This window comes from Nycticebus coucang, chromosome 14 (assembly GCF_027406575.1).
Source record: "Nycticebus coucang isolate mNycCou1 chromosome 14, mNycCou1.pri, whole genome shotgun sequence".
NCBI classification, from domain to species: domain Eukaryota; kingdom Metazoa; phylum Chordata; class Mammalia; order Primates; family Lorisidae; genus Nycticebus; species Nycticebus coucang.
In genome coordinates, this window is record NC_069793.1 from 13,374,848 (window position 1) to 13,397,225 (window position 22,378).

At 42.3% G+C, this 22,378-nt stretch overlaps 3 non-coding genes and 1 pseudogene across 3 annotated transcripts; 2 read left to right on the top strand and 2 right to left on the bottom strand.

Annotated features, from left to right (window-relative positions):
- Positions 1-7: 7 nt before the first annotated feature.
- TRNAR-UCU (transfer RNA arginine (anticodon UCU)) lies at positions 8-93 on the bottom strand. The gene is given in 2 exon segments: positions 8-43; positions 57-93. It is a non-coding gene; the product is annotated as a tRNA-Arg (tRNA).
- A 248-nt stretch (positions 94-341) lies between these two features.
- TRNAV-UAC (transfer RNA valine (anticodon UAC)) lies at positions 342-414 on the top strand. Its single transcript has one exon. It is a non-coding gene; the product is annotated as a tRNA-Val (tRNA).
- Positions 415-667: 253 nt separating this feature from the next.
- Positions 668-740, top strand: TRNAV-UAC (transfer RNA valine (anticodon UAC)). Its single transcript has one exon. It is a non-coding gene; the product is annotated as a tRNA-Val (tRNA).
- Positions 741-19,732: 18,992 nt separating this feature from the next.
- Positions 19,733-20,540, bottom strand: LOC128564288 (olfactory receptor 4D9-like; annotated as a pseudogene).
- Positions 20,541-22,378: the final 1,838 nt, after the last annotated feature.

A 22,378-nucleotide genomic window follows, 5' to 3' on the forward strand; every position in this document is an offset into this window, starting at 1 on the left:
AGACAAACGACTCTGGTGGGACTCGAACCCACAACCTTTGAATGCCTCCATCTATCTAGAAGTCCAATGCGCTATCCATTGCGCCACAGAGCCTCGCACGTGCGACCTCTCCGCACTCTACACATCAGGGAAGGAGCGGTGTGTATCTGTGAGCCGGACGCTTTCCATCTCTGAGAAGCGGTGAGGTTTTGTGGCCGCGGAGACATGCGGATGAGAATCGCATTAGAGAGTGAAATCTTTTTCAGAATTTCTCTTACCGTGAGCAAATGTCTCCCCGTCATGTACCAGCGTTAAAATTCTTTGTGTACAACTAATGAATTCTGCCAAGAAGTGCCCCAAGGGGTTCCATAGTGTAGCGGTTATCACGTCTGCTTTACACGCAGAAGGTCCTGGGTTCGAGCCCCAGTGGAACCACGGGCTGCATCGTTTGCTTTTTAGGGTTAAGTGTTAATATGTCCCGAACCTGGCTTTAGGGTTTGCTTAGGGAGGCTAGTAGACAACGGTGTCTATCTCTGCCGTCCGTTCCTTATAGCACTAGGGAAGCTGAACCTATTTGAAAGTTTTTTCTTCGGAAGCGATCACTGAACAGCAGATCTCAACCACATTTTCCAGAATTAACGTTTTTGTATCTGTAATTACCTATCTCTGGAGCTTGCTTGCCACATGTGGTTCCATAGTGTAGCGGTTATCACGTCTGCTTTACACGCAGAAGGTCCTGGGTTCGAGCCCCAGTGGAACCAGCGGGTGTGAGGTTTTGCTTCATGGTTTCCTTTTGCAAGCTAGATTTGGGGCTTTGCTCCATGAAGCTGGAAGCGCAGCCTTTTCGCCGGGGTAGCGCAGCCTTTCCGCCGGGGTTTCAGCCGCGTCCCGCCCCGCCCGGCCCCATCAATCTGGTTTTGTTTAGCGCTTCGCTGGGACTCTGCCTCCGGGGCTGCCTCCGTGTGGCGCCTGTTGGGAGGTGCAGGCGGCTCCGCTCAGCTCGAGGTGTCGCGCTCCACTGCGCCTGCGCCCTCCCGCCTGAGGGGCTCTCCGGTCTCTGGGATCCTGTATGCTGCCCTTTCGCGCACCTCCTCCCTGGCCCTGCTGTGCCTGGGCCACGTTTATAAAAGTTACCGCCTCTAAATTGAAGGACATACCGAAGGCTACCTCTTCTTAGTGGATTAACTCCAAGTTCACTGGCCTCTTTTATTCAAATTAAAAATACTTTTAAAAATTATTAATAATTTCATACGGAAGGCAAATAATTCAAAATTTCTCACGTGTTTACAGAGATGTCTGCCTTCCGTCTTTCAGACTGTTAGACGTTCTTATGTGACCTTCCAGAAATATTCCCCGCATTCGCCAGTACAAATGTGCATGTACTTTACAAGCCACCTCAATGCTTTTTGAAGAAGAGGTGGCTTATCACAGCACATCACTGCTCGCATTTATTTCCCCAACAATATTCTGAACATCGTTGTATTTCATTCACAAGTTTTCCCTCATCCTTTCACTTCCTGTGTTCCCATATATCAGAATTCTTTATTCTGTGTCTCTTGATGAACAATTAAATTGTACCTAGTCTTAGGGACAGGGCTATAGTGGATTTCCTTGTTGGTTTGTTTTAGATAGAAGAAAATATAGAATAGTAATAGCAAAATCTTGAGTAGGTGCAATGTTGATAACATGAATCTCAAAAAGTTCCCTCATACCACTTTGGAGTAAATACCTTCTTCACCTGCAGGCAAAACACCCTCAGCTGTGTGGGATCTTGGGGCACTGTGATGGTTAACTTTATGCGTCAGCTTCACTAGCCTAAGGAATGCCCCAATATTTGGTGATACAGTATTTCTGGATTGTCTGTGACATTGTTTCTGGAAGAGATTAGTATTTGAATTGGTGGACTCAATAAAGCCAATCACCTTCACCAGCGTGGGTAAAGATCATCCCAATCCATTGAGGGTTGCACAGGGAAAAGGTAGAGAGAAAAGGCGAATTTACTGCTTGATCTGGGCCTTCCCTCTTCCCTTGACTTCGGACATTGGCTCCCATCCCCCTTCCCTCCCCTTTCCTATCTCCTACTTGAATTTAACTGTGTTTTTTTCTCACATGAGTATGTACTTGTTTATCTACCAGTCTCATATTAGTATTAACTACATTGGATACTTGTTTTTCCATTTTTGTGATACTTTACTAAGAGCAATGTTCTTCAACTCCATCTGAATAAATACAAATGATGTAAAGTCTCCCTCTTTTTTATGACTGAATAGTATTCCATGGTATACGATCCATGGTATAGTATTCCATGGTATAGTATTCCATGGTATACAATCACCAAGTCCTGGAATCAATCCAAGTGCCTATGAACCCATGAATGGGTTAATGAATGGGATAATCCATTCATGGGTTGATGGGCACTTGGATTGATTCCAGGACTTGGTGATTGTGAATTGTGCAGTGAAGAATATTCTAGTACAAATGTTTTTATGGTAAAATGATTTTTTTTTGTCTTCTGGGTAGATCTTGGAATGTGGAGATGCTTTGGGTGTTCAACTCTTCCTGGGGAGTGTTGGCTTAGAGGGAACTTTGTTTATGGGGGAACTTTGTTTATGAGCCTGCTCAGGCCCAGAACGTGGAGTCCTGTCCAGTCTTACGTGGAGGGAAGCTGCATCACTGTTTTATGTAGATTTACTGGGCACCAAATAGAAACTCACAAGAATACCTTTAGTTGCCTCATTGCTCTCCTTCTCCACCCCTCCCTTTTTCCTGTGCACCTCCTTTTTCCCTTTAAATCCTCAACCTCTTCCAAAGAGAGCCCAGTCCACAACAGATACCACGTGGTCATGCTTTCCCTTGGTGCATCCTTAAAGTCTTGGCTTTATAAGCCTCATTTGCATGTGACTCTCTCATTTTCAGTCACTTGTTATTTGAGTTTAACAGGAGAAAAAGTAGACAGTGATATAACTGGCTGAGATGGGCTCTTTTTTAATCCGGTCTCCTTTGCCTGTTTCCTCCTATGCCACAATATGCAAATTATTCTTTACTTCCCTTCCTTACTTCCAGTTGCATGCTCATCAGAGATTGCCTGGGAGACAAACCTGAGGTTTTATAGGTCAATACAGTTCAAATTTTAGTTGCTTGACAAATAAATAGTGTGCCAGGAAACCAACTAGAATTTAATCTTGTTTTCTATTCCCTTCGATTAAAGAAGAGGTGCCAGAAAGCAAGATAGAAAGAAGAAGGGGGAGGTCTTTGGTATGGGCTGATTTGTAATTTTCTACCTAGCCAGTAAGTCACTGAATGCTGGAAAGGAAGTGCTTTCTTTAGTCTGCTTTTTATGGACATGTGAGTCAGGCATATTCTAGAATGCAGGCTGGGTAGGATTCCTTTCTCTCTGGTGAGCTGGCCAGGAATGAAGGGCTATAAAATGATGTTGAAATTCTTAGAAAGACTGAAGCCTCACAGTACGCAGTGTGAAAGATAACCAAGTGTCTTTCATGACACTCCAATGGAGGAGACATTTTTACAAATGAGCTTGTTTCAGACTTCACCAAATCGTATAAGAAACTGCAGGACTAGACATCCACTGAGCCGAGGGGCCACTGTCTCAGATCTAGTCTTGCCTCTGCCATTAATTAGCCAGCAAAATTTTGAGACAACATGAAACTTCTTAGCTTCTACAAGGGGAGTCCAGAAGTATTCTTTAAAAATGGAACCTGAGTCCTCCAAGGTTAGAAATAGAGAACCAATTTCCACATAGGCAGAGGTGGCTCAATTTCACACCCTGGACCCCTGATCCCTGGGGTCATTTTACTAATTATTGCTTGGGCTTAGCCACGATTTAAAGATCAACAGATAATTTCCTCTCAGATTCTGTTTCCTCACCTACAGAATGAGATGTTTGGGCGATATAAACATTGGAGTTCCCTTAAGAGCTGAATGTCTATAGATCAGAGGCTCTAAGTTGCCAATAACCTTCTCATGAGAAACTTCTGAGATGATTGTCTCAGGACCTTTTCAGAGGATTCTGCTGCAGGATAAAAGTAAAACTTTGACCTCAAGATGGTTTATTGATTGGGGCCTTCTATTGTGTTATGAGGAAATATTTCTTAGTTCTGAATTTCTATTCTGTACTTCATAGCATTTCTTCTTTTTCAGGAGGTCTAAGTCTTTTCTCCAGTCACCTCATGGCTGACTTTATTTCATGGTCTCTCATGGTGTAGATCATGGCATTCAGGACAGGGAAGATGATGGTGAAGGTGACAGAGACAGTTCTGTCTGGGGAGGGCAGTGAAGGGCTGGGCATAGATGTAGATGCAGGGCACAAGATTCAGGGTCATCACAGTGGTGTGGGAGGTGCAGGTAGAGGGGGTGTTCCTCCTGCCCTCCCCAGTGGGAGACCTCAGCATCGCTGAGATGACCATGTAGGACACAGGAAGAAGACAAACCACAGTGTAGAGATGAAACCATAATTAGAGATAATTAAGACCTCAAGAGCAAAGGTGTTGGTGCAGGTCAGTTTGAGCACCTGGGAGATACCACAGTAGATGCCATCAATGACATTGGGTCTACAGAAGGGGTGTAGGAACAATCTGCATGATGGAGTGGACAAAGCCCCTCCCAGGATGTGTGTATCTCCCTACTTAGGATTGTCACATAGTTCAGGGGCTTGGAGAGAGAGAAAAAAAATTGTCTGCTCTACTGAGGAGGTGGAAAAAGACTCTCTGAGTGACACAGCCATTGGAGGAGATGGCCTTTCCTGGAGAGAAGGTCAGCTAGACCTCTGGGGTAGTGATGGAGAAACAGGCGTCCAGGATAGAGAGATGGCAGGGCAGGAAGTACATGGGGTGTGAAGATGGGATCATAGGTCACGGTGACCATGATGAGGAGGTTTCCCAACACGGTTGCTGTGTACACCAAAAGAAAGGAAAGAAATAAAGACCAAGCTTGGCTCTTAGGGCTGTGTTAGTCCTTGAAAAATAAATTATTTCACCCAGGTGTAATTTTTTCGCTCCATTGGGTCATGTTTCTTCATGTTCTTCAACCACCTGGGGAGAAAATACTTTGGTTATAGAATATGTACCATTAAAAACAAAAGGCATGTGAGTTATTTTGGGGGATTATTTCTCTTTTAGGCCAGGATTTCTACATTTCAGTGAGCTCTCACCAGTGGATGGTGTTTCTTGAGTTCTTTCAAGGCACATCAAGAGTGGGCTTCCCAGGGTGTCATTAATTGAAGCACATACGTCAATATGTTCACAAATTTCTTTTTCTCCCTTCAGTGTTGTATTTGGGAAGAGAAAATTAAAATTCAGAACAAAGAGAAGGTCGGGAGTTTTATAAAAAGGGGAAATGTAAGCTATTGCTCTTCCAAAAGGTCCATAGGCACAGATAAGGGTTCATGGTGCTGGCAAGTTCCACCAGTAGCAGCATCCTGGACTAGAGCAGGTCATCTCAGAGGCTGAACATCTTCTTCAGCTGGGTAACCAGTAATTGATAATTTTCATTGAATTGGTACCAAGGCACAAATCACATTCCCGAATTGTATACCAAAACTTGGCCCAACAGTATTTAAATTCTTTAAGGGACATGATGTGTACTTTGGCCCCTTCCTGAAACACCCTGCGAAGGCCCTGCTATATTTCTGGGCGATATATGTAGTAGAGGCGGGCAACAAGGATGGCGAGGCTCACGTTTGGGTTACTGGTCAGAAAGTTAACCATATGCCATGCACAGTGAGCACAGGGACTCCAGGATATGTACCAGGTAACCTCATAGTGGTGGTCAGGGGGCATCTGCTTCTGGAACCAAGTCAGGAAGCCCACTTCTGCATGAGGAGAGGTCCTGGAAAAGACCTGGTTTCGGAAGACCCCTCCCCCCCGTGGAAGGAGCCAGGTGAGTTGCTGTTCTCGTTTTCTTTCACCTCAAAGCACAGCCAGGTGTCCTTCTGACTACAGAGGGCAGGTATGTTGTTGAACTGCTTGTAGAATGTGTTTGGAAACATTCCCTCCATCGGCTCACTGAGAATCTCATTCAGCTGGGTGACCAGGAACTCAATTTTTCTTCAGTCTATTCCAACACGTGACCCAACGTGTTCCCCAGTGGTCCACAAAGTTTTCCCAACAGTGTTGAAATTCTTTAGAGGACATGATGTATACCTGGGTCCCTTCCTCAGTCATCCTGAGCAGCCCCTGGTGGTAATCCTGTCTCCAGAAGTAGTAGAGGCGGGCAGCACAGATGGTCAGGCTCACGTTTTCATGTGTGGCCAGAAAGGCAGTCACTTGCCATGCACAGTTGGCACAGGGACTCCAGGACCTGTACCAGGTGACATGGTAGTAGTGGTCATGGGACAGCATGGGCCTGACCCAGGTCAGGAAGCACACTTTTGTGTGCCAACGAAAATATCAAGGGCCCTGATTTCGAAAGACCCCACTGTAGAAGGAGCCAGGTGAGTTGCTGGTGGTTGTTTTCACCTCAAAGCACAGCCAGGTATCATTGCGGCAAGAGAGGAAGGGTCTGTTGTTAAAGTGGAGTAGAATGTTTTCAGAGACTGATCTGTGGAATTGTCCTGCAGCATTGTCCCTGCCCTCCTCTTTGTCTCATGGTCACAAATTTTTATTAAAAGTTTCATAGCCACAAAGTTTTATATATTTTTTATCCCTCTTGAAAATTTACCAAATTCTCTGAGATGTGAAAAGATTCTTTTGATTTATCTAATCTGATATCACCACAGACCACTCAGCATTAACAGTCCACAGACCTGGTCTTCCACGTAACATTATTTATGAAAGGTTGACAAAAATGCACTTTTTCTATAAAATATAATTCGTTGAAATAATTGTAACTATTATCAAACCCAGCACTGAAAAAGCGGACACATTCCACCGCATGGGGTGTCACCCAGCAATAAAGAGAAATTAGTAATTAAAGCCATGAAAGGACTCAGGTGAACCTTAAATGCATGTTACTAGAAGTACGTACCACACGATTGCAGCTAAAGACATTCTGGGAAAGGCCAAACCCTGGGGACAGTCAAAAGGGGCTGGGCCAGGAAGGTGGGTAGAAATGAAAAGGGCAGCACTTGGAATGTTTAAGGGCAGTGAAGCTATTCTATATGATACTTATATATTAATCATGGATACATGTTACACATTTGTCAAAATCTGTAGACGTTTACAACACAAAGAGGGAACCCTCCTGTAAACTATGAGCTGTAGTTAATAATGATGTATCAATATTGGTTCATCAATTGTTAACTAATGGAAGATATCAATAGTGGGGGAAACTGGTGCTGGTAGGGAGACAAATATATGAGACCTCTCTGTACTTCCTGTTTAATTTTTCCGTGAACCTAAAGTTCTCTAAGAATCTATTATGTTTTTTAAAAGCAGATATGCCTACGGATACAATTAATTTAGAGGGTAATGTAAAGAAATGCATTTTTATTTTTATTTTTGTTATCAAACTACTTCTTATAAGGAGTAGGGCGCTGGCCTCATATACCAGAGGTGGCAGGTTCAAACCCGGCCCTGGCCAAAAAACTGTAAACTCAGGACACATGAAGTTTTTAATATAATGCATAGAGGACTTTTTTTTTTTTTTTGGTTTATTATTATCATTATTTTGAGACAGTTTTACTCTGTTTCCCAGGCTAGAGAGCTATGCTCCTAGGTTCAAGTGATCAAACTGCTAGGTTCAAGTGATCCTCTTGCCTCAGCCTCCGGAATAGCTGGGACTACAGGTGCCCTACCTCCACAATGCCTGACTAGTTTTTCTATTTTTGGTAGAGATGAGGTCTTGCTCTTGCTCAGGCTGGTCTCAAACTCCTGAGCTCAAGAAATGCACCCACCTTGGCCTCCCAGACTGCTAGGATTGCAGGGGTGAGTCACTGCATCCGGCTAGGACTTTCTTCTTTTGTTAGGACTATATAATATTCCATTGCATGCAGATATCCCATTTTCTCTATCTCCCCATCTGTTGATGGACATTTGGGTTGTTTCCATACATTAGCTATTGTGAATAGTGCTTCAGTGCCCTCTGGGAGGCCAAGGCAGGAGAGTCCCTGAGTCCAAGTGTATCTCCTGCCTTGGCCTCCCAGAGGGCCTAGGCTTTTTTTGCTTTTATTAATATTTTGAACCACCATAGGAAGTAACATGGTATTGAGAAAAGACACCAGGCTGCAGGATGTAGCATTGATGCCAACCTTGCTGCCTCTGTAGAGTGATGGTAGAATCTTTAAGCCACCTAAACTCTAGGTCACAGGCATCCTCAAACTTTTTAAAAGGGGGCCAGTTCACTGTCCCTCAGACCGTTGGAGGGCTGGACTATAGTTAAAAACAAAACCATGAACAAATTCCTATGCACACCACACATAACTTATTTTGAAGTAAAGAAACAAAACGGAAACAAATACAATCACACCGTCTCATGTGGCCTGCGGGCCGCAGTTTGAGGACCCCTGAGAGTCTAGGAGGTTCAGCTTTTCATCAGTGAAATGGGAGCATTTACAACCTCAAGTCCTTCTGCAAGTAGGCAAGGCCTGCAGAGCACATGAACTTATTAAAGAGACTCATGGATCTAGGGGATTTCCAGGCCTTGGGAACCCTAATACTCACTTGTTTTCCATAATGCTGTCCTCAGGTACCTGCTATGCTACAATGTGTGCTGCTCATTGCCTACCAGCAGTTAAACCCCCATTAGCCAGGCTTTGTTGTTGACAATTAACTTTAGACTGATTGGTAGTGGCAGAAAAAATTGCTGAGATCAAACATTTTCAGGAGTAGCTTAGGGTTGTGGTTATGATAATGGGCTCTGCCAGCCACAGTGGTCACTTTTAGGCCTTGTTCCTGCAACTTTCCACTTGTTTAATCTTTAGTCAGGCATTCAGTGTTTCCATGTTTACTCATGTGAAAAATGAAGCTAATGATGTGAGGATTAAATGAGATAATCCATGTAGGTGGCACCTATGGTTCAAGGAGTAGGGTGCTGGCCCCATATGTTGGAGGTGGTGGGTTCAAACCTGGCCCCAGCCAAAAACTGCAAAAAAACAACAAACAAACAAACAAACAAACAAAAAAGAGATAATCCATGTAGTGATTCTAGAAGTATGTTGAATGTTTTTTAATCAATGGCAGCTATTTTTACTGAGTGGTGACAGTGATGATCTCATATGTTTTGAGTCTGCCTCTTCAGTGTTTTGTAGTAAGTTGATATTTAGAACAATTATCTTGAGGTATTGCAGGAATCTTGTATAAGTTATCTACAGCTGTGTAACAAATTACCCCAAACTTATGGTTTTAATGCAACAAAAATTCATTTTCTCACACAGTTTCTGAAGACCAAGGAGGTAGAAGCACCTTAGTTGGCTGGTTCTTGCTCAGGAGCTCTCATGAGGTTGCGATCAAGTCATCATCCAGGTCTACAAGCACCTTGAGGCTTGATCAGCAGCAAGGTTTACTCTCAAGCCCAGTGGTGTGGATTTTGGTATCAGGTACCACATGGGACTCTTCATAGGACTTTTCACAGATAGTGTCCCACACAATACAAAATCTGTAGTGAGAGAACACGCCCAAGACAGAAGCCTCAGTGTCTTTTATAATCTAATCTTGGGAGCAATGCACCATCACTTGCCAGGTATTCTATAGGTCACCCAGAGTAACCCTGGTTCACTGTGGGCAGAGCTACATAATGGTGTGACAAAGAAGAAATAGGAATCGCTGGGGGCTGGCTGCCAAAATACTCCAAAGACTTACATTCCTGAAATAAGTTTCTGAAGCACATGATCTGGAATCCGACCTTAAATTCAAATCCTGGTTTTACTAAGTATTGTTTGTGTGACCTTGGGTAGGTCATTTTGGTCTTGTCTCAGTTTTATTCCTTTGCTGATGAGGATCATAATCACACTTACTTTCCAGGGTTGTTGGGGTTGGGTGGGTAAAATAAGATAATGGATATAAAGCATGTATTCTAGTGCTTGGCACACAGTAAGTTCTCAAAAAGTTATATGCTACATTTGCTAAAACAGAAAAGTAAAAAAACATGTTTAAGAAAGATTTTTAACAGAGTATGGGAAGAAGGAAGGTACCTGGTAGCTTGGGGTTAGCTGTAACATTTAAGGAATTAGAAATTCCTGGATGTGGCTGAGCATGATGGTGCAAACCTGTAGTCTCAGCAACTCAGGAGGCTGAAGCTGGGGGATTGCTTGAACCCAGGAGTTTGAGGCTGCAGTGAGCTACGAAGATGCTGCCACACTAAAACCTGGGTAACAGAGAGACAATCTGTCTCAGAAAAAAAAAAAAAAAAAAAGAAAAGGAAAGAAAGAAAAGAAAAAAGGAAATTCCCATATGTAAAAAGCAGCAAGCAAGTTGAAACACTATTGGCTGTTGGCACCTAAAATCATAGGGAGGAGTATCATCTCTTCCCTGAGGGCTTCTGTTAGAGGGAAGCAGCATGTTTAGTGCCCCGGAGGCTCAAAGTTCTCTTCTTGCCCGTCCAGGATCAAGTGGAAAATTCCATCTCATTCCTGCAGAGGCCATTAGAATGTAGATGTGTGGCTTGTTCATTGGAGAGATTACTTGGCACCAATATATTCGCAGGCCAGGGCTGTCTAGAAATAAAACATCTCATTTTTTAAGTGTAGTTTATGCAATAGTTCACTGATATTTATATTATGAAATTCTAAAGAGTTGAAATTTATGACAAACCCATAGTAGTGAATTAGACACATGCCTCAGGGGTTCTACTCTGAGGCAGCCTTGGTCTGGCTGGAAGATTGAAAGTGGAATCGTCATGAGGGACTGGAGTTTAAGTTTCAAGGTTCCCCAGTCTCCTGAGCATCTTCCACTGCCCTGGAAGGAGGCTTGGAGTACTCACAGGGTCATGTGTTTTGCAGTAGTAAAATATTATAACCGCAACCAGTTAAGACTCCTGTTCCTTTCTTTTCTCATGTTCTTTCCTACATAATTGTTTTTGAGTCTCGCTCTGTTGCTCAGGCTAGAGGGCTGTGGCATCATTGTAGCTCACAGCTACCTCAAACTCTTGGGCTCAAGCAATCCTCCTGCTTTAGCCTCCCAAGTAGCTCAGACTACTGGTACTCTCCACAATGCCTGGATAATATTTTTCTATTTTTAGTATAGATGGGGTTCTTGCTTTTACTCAGGCTGCTCTCAAACTCCTAAGCTCAAGTAATCCACCTATCCCAGTCTCCCAGAGTGCTAGGATTATAGCCACCATGCCTGGCCTGGGATATATTTATTTTATTTTGGGTCTAGGAGTATATATTTATGTGATCTGCAGTCACTTCTGTGTATTAACGGCAAAGGTTCCACAGGTTAGTAAATGACAAAAGTAGGTTTCAAACTGTGTTTGACATTCTTATGCCTAATAATTCATCAATAGGCCTTGAAAGCCTTTGCTTATAGCTGTGCTAATGCTTTCCCATCCAACTCCCAGCATTTGGTGCCAGTTTCCACCTTCCTACCTGGCTCCAACACATCTTTGTTTCTTTTCTTTTTTCTTTTTTTATGGCCTGCTGCCCTACCTGCATAGAATTTGATAGGTGCTCAATAAGTACTTAATAAATGCGTATTTGGCAAATGAATGGTACCAAAATATCCTTTGTGTGCCTATATCCCTCTTTATCTGAGAAGTTTGGGGGAAAACAAGGACAGAATGTGCTTCCCAGTCTTCCTGATGCTTCTGATTATATGTGACCTTGGGTAGGTCACTTTGGTGAATAGGACAACCAGCAACTATTGCCAAGAGGGAAAGTGAATGGGATGAAACACACCATACTGAGAGTGCTGTTCATTTTCCACGAGTTTCTGCGTCTTGAGGAGGCAAACTCTTGTTTTCTCCCTATGAGCTCTTCAGGCAGATATTTGGGCTCTATGCCCAAGGTTTGCAAGGATTCATCTCCTCTCCTACATTAGGAGAATTTAAAAAACAAAGTGTGTATGTTTGCCCACAACTACCAGTTTACGTTTGACTTCTTAATAACTCCTGTTGGAGCTCATCCCAGTGGGAAAGTCTGGCTCCTCAACTCCAACAATCATGTCCAAAAATATCCCCTTTGGTGATTTTTCTATTGGGTCTGAGGTGGAGTGACTGATTCTCCTGGCAGGGGCATTGTGCAGTGTAGTGGAGCCACGTGGAGGTGATTCTTGGAGCTTGCAAGAAAGAAGATACTGAGTCAGCCACCCCTCAGAGGCATGTCTGCACAATGGAGAACAGTTCTTGACAATTACAGACTCCCAAGGTCAGTGAATGGAGTCAAATGGCCCGTGCTGCATCTCAGGTAGGGATTGGAGGTTGGGGGATTATTAAATGAGGTTGTGTTAAGTTAGGGCTTTTGGGTGTGTGCTTGTGTGTCTGACCATGTGTTTGTGCATGTATGTGTACATATGACCATGCTGTTTTGATCACTATCGATTTGTAGTATAGTCTGAGGTCTGGTAGCATGATTCCTCCTGCTTTGTTTTTATTTCTGAGTAATGGCTATTCGAGGTTTTTTCTGATTCCATATAAGAAGAAGTATTGTTTTTTCAAGATCTTTAAAGTATGACAGTGGAGCTTTAATAGGGATTGCATTGAAATTATATATTGCTTTGGGTAGTATGGACATTTTAAGAATGTTGTTTCTTCCCAGCCATGAGCATGGTATGTTTTTCCATTTGTTAATATTTTCAGCTATTTTTTTCTTAGAGTTTCATAGTTCTCTTTATAGAGATCTTTCACGTTCTTTGTTGGATAAACTCCCAAATATTTCATGTTCTTTGGCACTACTGTGAATGGAATAGAGTCCTTAACTGTTTTTTTCAGCTTGACTATTGTTGGTATATATAAAGGCTACTGATTTATGAATGTTGATTTTGTAACCGGAGATGCTGCTGTATTCCTTGATCCTTCTAAGAGTTTTATAGTAGAATCCCTGGTGTTTTCCAGATATACAATCATATCATCTGCGAAGAGCAAACATTTGATCTCTTCTGACCTTATATGGATACCCTTGATTGCATTTTCATCCTTAATTGTGATGGCTAAAACTTCCATTACAATGTTAAAGAGCAGTGGAGACAATGGGCAGCCTTGTCTGGTTCCTGATCTGAGTGGAAATGATTTCAATTTAACTCCATTCAATACGGTTTTGGCTGTGGGTTTGCTGTAGATGGCCTCTATCAGTTTAAGAAATGTCTCTTCTATACCAATTTTCTTAAGTGTTCTGACAATGAAGGGATGCTAGATATTATCAAAAGCTTTTTCTGCATCAATTGAGAGAATCATATGGTCTTTGTTTTTAATTTGTTTATGTGCTGAATTATACTTATAGATTTACATATATTGAACCAGCCTTGCAACCCTGGGATAAAATCAACTTGATCATGGTGTATAAATTGTTTGATGTGTTGCTGGATTCTGTTTGTTAGGATCTTGTTAAATATTTTTGCATCTATATTCATTAGTGATATTGGTCTATAATTTTCTTTTCTTGTTGGGTCTTTTCCTGGTTTGGGGATCAGGGTGATGTTTGCTTCATAGAACGTGTTGGGTAGTTTTCCTTCCTTTTCTACATTTTGGAACAGGTTGAGTAATATAGGTACTAGTTCCTCTTTAAAGGTTTGGTAGAATTCTGATGCGAAGCCATCTGGTCCCAGGCTTTTCTTTTTGGGGAGATTTTGTATGGTTGATGCTGTTTCAGAACTTGATATGGGCCTGTTCAACATTTTCACTTGATTCTGGCTAAGTCTTGGAAGATGACATGCTTCCAAGTATTGGTCAATTTCCTTCAGATTTTCACATTTCTGAGAATAAAGTTTCTTGTAATATTCATTAAGGATTTTTTGAATTTCTGAGGAATCTGTTGTTATTTCGTCTTTGTCATTTCTGATTGATAAAATGAGAGATTTTACTCTTTTTTTTCCTGGTTAGGTTAGCCAATGGTTTATCTATTTTATTGACCTTTTCAAAAAACCAACTTTTTGATTTATTGATTGTATAATGCTTTTGTTTTCAATTTCATTTAATTCTGCTCTAATTTTGGTTATTTCTTTTCTTCTACTGCGTTTGGGGTTGAAATTTTCTTCCTTTTCCAGTTGCTTGAGATGTCCCATTAAGTTGTTAACTTCCTCTCTTTCCGTTCTCTTGAGGAAGGCTTGTAGTGCTGTAAGTTTCCCTCTTAGCACTGCCTTTGCGGTATCCCAGAGGTTCTGATAATTCGTGTTTTGATTGTTGTTTTGTTCCAAAAATTTGGTGATTTCCTTCTTAATCTCATCTCTGACCCAGCTATCTTTCAGCATAAGGTTATTTAACTTCCATGTTTTTGTATGAGTATGCAGATTCCTGTTGTTACTGAGTTCAACTTTTATTCCATGTGGTCTGAGAAGATGTAGGAATAATATCTATTCCTTTAAATTTACTGAGGTTAGACTAAGATGTGATCAATTTTGGAGTATGTTCCGTGGGCTGATGAGAAATATGTGTATTCAGTTTTGTTGGGATGAAATGTTCTGTAGATGTCTGCTAAATCCAAATATTGGATGGTTAGGTTTAAATCTAAAATTTCTTTGCTCAGCTTCTTATTGGAGGATCTATCCAACACTGCCAAAGGAGTGTTGAAACCTCTGACTGTTATGGAGCTGGAGGAAATCAAGTTGCTCATGTCTGTTAGAGTTTCTCTTGTAAATTGAGCTGCATTCTGGTTGTGTGCATAAATATTAATAAATGAAATCTCATCATATTGAGTATTACCCTTAACAAATATGAAGTGACCATTCTTATCCTTCCTTACTTTTGTTGATTTAAAGCCTATTGTGTCTGCAAATAGAATTACACCACCTGCTTTTTTCTGATTACCATTTGCCTGAAATATGGACAACCATCCTTTCACCCTGAGTCTATATTTATCTTTTAAGGTAAGATGTGACTCTTGTATGCAGCAAAAAATATGGCCTGAGTTTTTGCATCCAGTCAGCTAACCTGTGCCTCTTTAGAGGACAGTTTAAGCCATTCACATTAATGAAGAATATTGATAAGTCTGGTAAAATTTTGTGTATTGAGTTTTTTGAAAGTCCAGTGGACATTTTTAGTCCTTTCGCCACTGTGGAAGTTGGAGTTTGATCAAAAGTTTCTGAGTGATTTAGTTTTGTGGTAGAGGATTGGGCTGGTCCTTATGGAGGATAGGTCTGAGAATATCCTGAAGAGCTGGTTTGGTTATGGCAAATTTCTTCAACATATGAATGTCATTAAAGTATTTAATTTCTCCATCATAAATGAAACTCAGTTTAGCTGGATACAGGATCGGGGGTTGAAAGTTATTTTGCTTTAGGAGATTAAAAGTCAATGACCACCCTCTTCTGGCTTGAAAAGTTTCAGCAGAGAGATCTGCAGTCATTCTAATATTCTTCCCTTTGTAGTTAATGGATTTCTTACATCTGGCTGCTTTCAGAATTTTCTCCTTCATATTAACTTTAGTGAAGTTAATTACGAAATGCCTGGGGGATGTCTTATTTGGATTGAGTCATGCTGGGGTTCTGAAACTATCTGCTATCTGAATTTCAGAATGTCTTGTCATGTCTGGAAAATTCTTTTTCATAATTTCATGGAGAATGGCCTCTGTGCCTTGTGAGGCCACTTCATCACTTTCAGGGAGTCCAATGAGGCAGATATTAACCTTCCTCTAGTTTTTCCAGAGCTCTCTGAGAGAATGATCCATTTTTGCTCTCCATTTCTCTTCCTCTTTTGAAGTTTGGGAGCGTTCAAAGGCTTTGTCTTCAATGTCAGAAATCCTTTCTTCTGCTTGCTCCCACTCTGTTACTGAGGGATTCTACTGTATTTTTCAGATCTTTGAGGGCTGCAAATTCTTGCTTCAGTGCGTCAAAATCTTTGGTGGTTTTGTCTTTAAATTCATTAAATTCTTGAGACAACTTTTGAATTTCTCCTCAAATTTCTAATTCTGACTTTTGAATCGCTCCTCAAATTTCTAATTCCCAATTTTCCTCCATTCTATTAATCTTGTTTGCAGTCCAAATTCTGAATTCGATTTCTGACATCTTGGCCAGCTGTTTATGAATGGGATCTTCAGTTACATCTGCCATGTATTTCCTTGGGGGGTTTGATCTATTCTGGTTATTCATGTTACCAGAGTTTTACCGCTGATTCCACCCCATGATTATTTTACAGCTTTTGATTTTTCCCCTGGAGCTTTGTCGAGGACCCATACAGTGCTATGGCCTGAGAAACTGGAGACCTGTTTGGTGTGGTGGGGCTAGGTGGCTCTGTCTTGTTTTCAGCTGGTCTCTGTCCAACACTAGTGAAACAGTTACTCTGGGTTGAAGTCTCAGCTGTGGCGAAATACCAGCAATTAAGTCACCCTGCCCCCCACAGGCAACAATTGCAAAAGGAAAATCAAACCTTTCTACAACCACACACCCAGGGCACCACTTGAATAGTTCTCAGGCAATTGGCTCTGTTCAAAAGATCCAAATCAATTTTCTCAGTCAACACCTGTCTCAGGTGGGAGAGTTTCAAAGGTCTCTGGCAACTGGATTGCAGGGGTCTGGTGACAACTCTGATATGACTTGCTCCAGTGCTCTGTGAAGTCAGGGGGACCCACCCAGGAAATAGATTAGTCTGGGAAGGTTGATGCCTTTTTCCCCGACTTGCACCTCTGTCACACCCAGTCACTGATAGCCCCGCAGGGCTGTGACCCATTTGCCTCTAGTGAACAGATACTCCAGGGGTTTGCACTTGCCTGAATCACAAGGAAATCTATATCTGCTCAGCCAGGGCGCTGTGCTCTGCCTCTATCCAGCAGGGGGAGGTGAGGCCTGACAACTTCAGGTAGTTAATGGCGGTTGGGGGTGTTCACTCACTTCTAGCCCTGCCCTTGATTGATATTACTGACAGAACAGAATAGAACAACTTTGTGGGAATTTGTTTCTGTCTCTGCTAAATTCCCCTGCAGAAGAGAAGCTGTTTTGAGTTTCCAGAGCCTGCGCCTGAGGCCCTGTCTTTGCTCCTGCAGGTTTGTATTCAGTTAGCTGTCAGTTCTAGCTCCTGCCTTCCTTTGTCTAAGGCTGTCGATCCCCTGAGGGCCGGGTGCATCTTAGGCTCAGTAAAGTGGTTCTCTGGGTCAGCCCCCTCCCTGGGATTTTCCTGGCTCTGCACATGCATTTTCTAGTCCCTGGACTCCACCCAGGCCGGTACCACCTCAGGCAAACCCTTTACTCACAGGCCTGCGTTTCTGTCCCAGGTCATCTCCACGGTGGTTGCCACTTGAGAAGATGCCCAGCCTCCTCTGGTTGCCCAGGGAGACAAGGGGTGTGGCTTTGGAATATCTGGGAGTGAGCCCTATTGTTGCCAAAAACGGCTGCTGCTCTGTGCCTCAGGGCACCACTGGTCCAGTGTGGTTCCCTCTCAGCTGACCGTCCTCTCCTCACTCCTGTGCTGCAGAATTAGCACTGACCAGCTGCAGTCTAGGCCCTATCTACACCCCTTGAGAAATCACCCAAGAATCTGAACTCCTGGGGGATAGGCCTCCAGACCTCAGAATGAGAGTGGAGGGGAATGCTGGGAGCTCAGATTTGCAGGTAGAGAATATATACAGTTGTATACAGTTTTATGCCTGGCAGGAGAATGCTGTGGCACCCTAGTAGGGGAGGTAGGTCCAGTTTTTAGAGGGTATCTCCTGTGGAGTGTAGGGGGAGGACTTTTGAACTCTGCTCATTTGTTTGTGGGGCACTCCGAGCCATTCTCATGGGGGAGGGGACTCCCATCTGCTTGGTGATGGATTTTGTACCATTTGTTTGTATCCTTTTGATCGTAGCTCATCTCAGCGTGGTTGATGTGTGTTCAACCTTCTCTCTTGGTGCAGCTCTAATCCACCAGGTCACTTGCTAAATTTCTGTCCTTTAACTCTCCTTCTGGATGGGAGCCTCTCTGTCATGTAGAACCAGCAAAACTAGTTCCTTTAAGTGGGCTCTGTAGAGGTCTCCAGAAATAGGTTTTCCTGCCCAGCAGTCAAGTTCAAGCTTCTCAGGGTCTGTGGCATGCACTCAGGGAGTCCATGAAGAGAATATAACCATAGCCATCTTTGTTAAATGGCTATTCCAAGGGATAGCCATGAGGGAGAAGGCACTGAGCAGAAAACAAAGAATCACATTTAGATTCCCACTGGTAGACACTTCATTGCTTTGTTTTTGGTTGTCATAAGTGGGACCAATGTTACAAAGATTTTGGGCACTGACTGTGCAGGTGTACAGGCAGCCTTCAGCTCCTCTCTGCGTTCAGCAGCGACCCCGCCCCTACCCTGCGAGCTGCTGCTTTCCCATTGCTGAGACCTAGTGCAGTATGGCGTCTAGGGATTTTGGATGTTTTGTTACAACAGCTGGCCTACCATGATTGGTACATGCATGCCAACTGCTGCAGCTTGAGATTTACCATAATGAGAAACATGGTACAGTGAATTCAATAGATCCAAGCAAATGTCAGCGAAATTGTCAGATAAACCTTCTCTTAGCGTCTTCCTCATGCCTTCTCACTATAGAGACCAGCAGGGTGAATATTCTCAGATTCACAGATTAAATTATTATGCTTTTTATTACATTACCCTTTCTTTACCTTTTAATGGACTGAGTGAAAAGTGTAAAGAGGTGGTGAGATCCTTATGCAGAAACAATGGGGAATTTGGGCCTGGCTCATCTGTTAATGCGATAACATTGCTGTAGGGGAGTTAGTTACTTCCTGTGCGAGTGGTTGGCATCTGCCTTTTCTCAAGCCCTTCATAAATCCAGGTGAGTTGTCCACCCATCATGATATTTCTTTATGAATACTCCCACTGATGTCATTCCTTCCTTCTCCTAAAAGGAAATCATGGCCTTGAAGTGATTTGGGGATGGATCCTTTCTCCCCTGTAGAAATCATGGATTTCCATTGCTCAGGGGGCCACTACTGGAGTTCTTCTTTCCCAAATTTGCTTTCAAATGTTGACCACCAGTATCCACCCTGTTGGCTACACGAAGTTCACGGAGTTGCACAAATGCTGCACACTCTCTCACCATTCTCTTCCTCTCTACATGCTGGGGTTTCTTCCTTTTTCTTTTTTCTTGGATTGTTCTTCTTTGCTGTTGTCACTTTGAAAAGGTCTACATACTGTCAAGTGTCTTTGAAAGCTCTCAGGTAAAGTGCCTGCAATGTTTCCAGAACACTTTGTTTACATCTTTATTAAAGCATTTTGGGGTATGCCTTTATAGTGGTCTCTGCATGTAATCTTTTTGTAGCAATCTCAATCCTGGCGCTGTCAGGCACATGGGATATGTTCTGTAAATATTTGTGGAATGAATAATTGAAAGTGAGTAGTGGAAGATATGAATGGGTCTTACCTTAATCCTTTCTGATCCTATGCTGGACAAAAACACTTTAATTATTTTATGTAATAGATAATAAAATCATCGGATGAGTTTGTTTTTATGTTTTTCTCTTTTAAAACTGTAAGATAATTACAAGTAATCCACCAATCTATCTCCTACCCAAAATAAATAAGAGCTGGGGAACATATGGATGGTGGAAAAGTTGGATTGGAAATAGCCTCATCACTTCCACAGTTCCCAGCACATGCTATAGGACTAACCTCTTTTAGGAACCCATGGTTGCCATAGATACCTCTTTGTTTTGGGTATTAAGGTGACTCTTCCCATTTTGATAAAATGAAATTTGATGTCTACCTTTACCTTTTGGCACTATCTTATCTTCATCCAATTTAAGTCTTTTCGGAATGCCCTAGTTGTTTCTTTAGTTTCCTCATGGCTGTCTTCATTTCTGATTCCTCAGGGTGTAGATCATAGGATCAAGCAGAGGGGAGACGACAGTGAAGGTGACAGAGATGGCGGTGTCGGTGGGGAGGGCTGTGAAGGGCCGTGCGTAGAGGTAGATGCAGGGCACAAAATGCAGGGTCACGACCGTGATGTGGGAGGTGCAGGTGGAGAGGGCCGTGTAGGATATGAGGAGAGGCAAGAATATAAACCAACTGAGTAAGCCATTACTGGAAATCATTAGCAGCTCCAGGGTGAAGGTGTCCATGCAGGCGAGTTGGAGGACCCTGGGCACATCACGATAGAAAGTGTCAAGGACATTGGGTCCACAAAAGGGAAATGAGAGCAACAATGAAATCTGCACAATGGAGAGGACAAAGTGCCCACCCACGGCCGTGATGAGGGCGGTGCATCACCCCCTGCTCAGGACGGTCACTTAGTGCAGGGGCTTGGAGACGGCCACGTGGTGGTCAAACGCCATGATGGAGAGAGAAAAAACGTCTGCCTCCCCCCACCCCCCGCCAGACTGTGGAAGAAGAACATCTGAGTGACGCACTGTTGAAGAAGATTGTCTTTCTCTCCAACAGAAGGTCTGTCAGGACCGTGGGAGCTGTGATGGACGAGAAGCAGATGTCCAGGACCGAGAGATGGCGGGGCAGGAAGTACATGGGGGTGTGGAGGTGGAGTCACAGGTGACGGTGACCTTGATGAGCAGGTTCCCATCAGAGTCGTAACGTACACCAGAAACAGGAAGATAAACAATCACTCAGTCTCGGGATTGAGTGATTCCCACAAAGTAAATTCCTTCACTCTGGTGCAATTTTCCTGATCCATTGAATCACAGATCCACAGACCCTTTATCCAAGCACATCACAGGAAGAAGCAACCGTGGAGTTGCAGAGCGTGTTCTGGAATCTGTACAGTCTTTATGGTTGAATTTGCTTTTTGTTCTTTTCCTGCGCATGCGCAGTGGCTGGTACTCAGTGTGCGGCCTTAGGTGGAAAATTACCCAGGTTTTGGGTTCAGGCATCCAAGCAGACTGGCTGAAACAGAGGGTACAGGTCTGTGAAACTAATTCAATTGTACTTATACTATAAAATCTGATACCTAAAACAGTAAGTATAAATTATATCTGAAGAATTTCTGTTCATAAAAGGCCTCATTACAAGAATTCCAAGGTAACTTATAAAGGGAGGAGGATAACACATTGGTCTGAGAAAAGACTCTTGTCCAGAATACATGTACATAAAATCATCTACAAAGTGGCAAAAATACCTAGATGACCCAGCTAAAAAATGGCAACCAATAGGAATTAGACTTTCACAGAAGAAATATTCAACTTCATTCGTTATCAGGGAAATGCAAATTAAAATTACAGCAATAATTACAGCACTTGATAGGATCTCAACTAATGTGCACAATGCAAGGGTATACCTCTAAATAAGCAAGAGTAAACTGTAAATGTCTTACCACAAAAAATAAGTGAGGTGATGGTTCTATTAATCAGTTTGATTTAAGCATTCCTCTTGTATATCATGTCATCACATTGTACCCATAAATGTATACAGTTATGCTTTAATAAAAATTAACAAGGGCTGCGCCTGTGGCTTAAAGGAATAGGGTGATGGCCCCATCCCATATGCCAGAGGTGGTGGGTTCAAACCCAGCCCCGGCCAAAAACTGCAAAAAAAAAAAAAAAGAAAAAATTAACAAGATTTATAGTAATAAAATGTGATATACATGTATATACCAGAAGGGCGGAATTGAAAAAGATGAAAAATACCAAGTGGTGGTGAATATGTGGAACAGTTGTAACTCTCATACGCTACTGGTGGGTGTGTAAAATTGGTGTTACCACTTTGTTGTTTGATTATTTCTGCTAAAGCTATATATAAGACACATATATATCTATATATGACAAAGGATCTATGTATATCTCCCAAGGATATCCATTTCTAGTCCTAGGAAGTATGTACATATATCCACAAAAGACAGGTCCCTAGAATATTCAGTTTGTCATTTTTTCAAACTGGAAATGACATAAGAATTTATCAACAGTAGAAAAGACAAATGAATTGCATTGAACTCACACCAATACTATACAGCAATGAGAATGATTTACACTTTATGTAACAATATAAGTGAATCTCACAAACATAATATTGTGGTAAATAATTCAGGTGCCACAGAGTACACACTCTCTTATTTTACTCATGCTTGTGTGTACAAAAATGAATGGAGCCTGAGGATGACTTCTGGGGTGCTGATAAAGTTCTGTTTCTTACTCTTGGGGCTTATTACAAGGTATATCTGGCTTATGTAGAAAATCATTGAGCTGTGCATTTTTCTGTATGTCTCAAATACTTTGCCAAAAAGTTATAAATAATAAACATATAGTAGTTCCTTTTTGAACATTTTAACCTCATGTCTAATTTCATTTAAAGCAAAACCTAATGAGCCATTTAGTTTTATAACATTTACTTTTATAGTTATGTAGTTATAGTCTTCACCAGGTACAATCTGAGTATGACTTTTTTTTAAGGTTTTTATTTTTTCATAAAAACTGCTTTTGAATATATAGTTCACATACCATT